The sequence below is a fragment of the Apium graveolens genome, chromosome 11 (assembly GCF_009905375.1).
Source record: "Apium graveolens cultivar Ventura chromosome 11, ASM990537v1, whole genome shotgun sequence".
NCBI classification, from domain to species: Eukaryota; Viridiplantae; Streptophyta; class Magnoliopsida; order Apiales; family Apiaceae; genus Apium; species Apium graveolens.
In genome coordinates, this window is record NC_133657.1 from 69,515,270 (window position 1) to 69,517,190 (window position 1,921).

General features: G+C 36.9%; 1 non-coding gene across 1 annotated transcript; it reads right to left on the reverse strand.

Annotated features, from left to right (window-relative positions):
- Positions 1–1,076: 1,076 nt before the first annotated feature.
- On the reverse strand, positions 1,077–1,183 carry LOC141699192 (small nucleolar RNA R71). Its single transcript, XR_012565673.1, has one exon. It is a non-coding gene; the product is annotated as a small nucleolar RNA R71 (small nucleolar RNA).
- Positions 1,184–1,921: the final 738 nt, after the last annotated feature.

The window sequence follows — 1,921 nt, forward strand, 5'->3', positions numbered from 1 at the left end:
TTTATGGTTTTGATTTGACAAAATATGAGTGGAGTTGGTAATTGACAAAAGTAACCCTCGAGCAAGATTGGGTCATTTTGCATGCAAGGACAAAGAAGTAATTTGGCTAGTAAAATGAGAGTTAGTGGGGTTGGAATTATATTTTAGCCCTTTAAGTTGAATGGGAGGGTATTTGCATGCATGGGTATTCCTTTAAATTGCTAATTATTAAACAACTAATTTCAAAGATTTACTTTTATAAAATAAAATAAAAATTCGTAAATTATAAAAATTGTACCATAAAATAACTTGGATTTATAGAAATTTTATGAGATCAATTTTGTGATTTGTGAATGAAAAAAAATAATTTTAAAAGAAAATTTTCTCATGATAAAGAATATTCTCTATACATCAAAAATAAGAGCAATTAATAAAACTCTCGCTTTGAAAAATCCATATTTAAATAAAGCAATTTATAATGGAGCAAATTCCTTTCACACAATGTACAATTAATAAATATATTTATGATCGACTCTAATATTATACAGAGTTCGCAAATAATATTATACAAAATGCCGGTCGTAACAGTGTATATGCGAACATATTCTCAATCTCATCAGGAAATACTGGACGTAGTTGAAGAAGTAGTAGAAGAAGTTTTTGAAGAAGTTGAGAAAGTTGAAGAAGAAGAAGAAGTGATCATTACAATGGGAGAACCAGCAGCACAAACGAAAACGTTGATGGATTTTTCTGAACCAAAGATCAATGACATTTAATCTAGCATTGCCAGGCTATCTATCGCAGCTAATACTTTTGAGATCAAGCCTGACACAATTCAGATGGTACAGAATTCATTCCAGTTTGGGGATGCTCCAACAGAAGATCCCAATATGCACATTAAGGATTTCATCTAGATCTGCGACACCTTCAAGTTCAATAATGTGTCTGAAGATGCTGTGAAATTGAGACTTTTTCCATTCTCTCTGAGGGATAAAGCCAAGAACTGGTTACACTCTCTACCAACTGGTTCTATTTCTACTTGGGAGGATCTTGCTCAGAAATTCCTTACTAAATTATTCCCCATGGCAAAGACAACTGCAATCAGGAACGCTCTTACTCAATTCGTGCAGCAATCAGGTGAATCTTTATGTGAAGCTTGGGAGCGCTACAAGGAGATGCTTAGTAAATGTCCTCATCATGGAATGCCTGACTGGATGGTGAGCAATTGCTTTTATAATAGTTTGGAAGCACAGTCAAGACCTATGCTCGATGTAGCATCAGGTGGAGCTTTATGGGCTAAGAGCTATGAGGAAGCTTATGATCTAATTGTGATGATGGTTGTGAATGAATATCAGAATCCAACTCAGAGGCTACCACAAGGCAAGGTAGCAAGAATTCTGGAGGTGGATACAGCTACAGCTATCACTGCTCAGTTAAAGGCGTTGACTATGAAGGTCGATTTTCTGACCAACTATGGTGTTCCACCAATAATGAGTGTTTATGAGCTTTGTGCAGGATCGCATGTGACGGAGCAATATGCTATATCTAGTGAATCAGCTCCGTTTGTGAGCAACTTTCAGAGGTCGCAGCAACCTGTTCCTGCTACTTATCATTCTAACAACCGCAATCATCCGAACTTTAGCTGGAGTAACAATCAGAATGCAATGCAGCAGCCGTACCAGCAGTTTGGAAACAAGCCTTTCAATCCTCCTGGTTTTCAGCAACAGTATGCACCAAGGCAACAATTTCAGCCACAGAGAATGCAACAACAATCTCATGGAGGTGTTGATCAATCTTCTAATAAAAAATCTGAATTGGAGGAGTTGAGGCTGATTTGCAAAAGCCAAACGGTTTCAATCAAGACTCTGGAGAATCAAATTGGGCAGATTGTTAACGCCTTATTGAACCAAACTCAAGGAACTCTTCCACGTGATATAAAGGC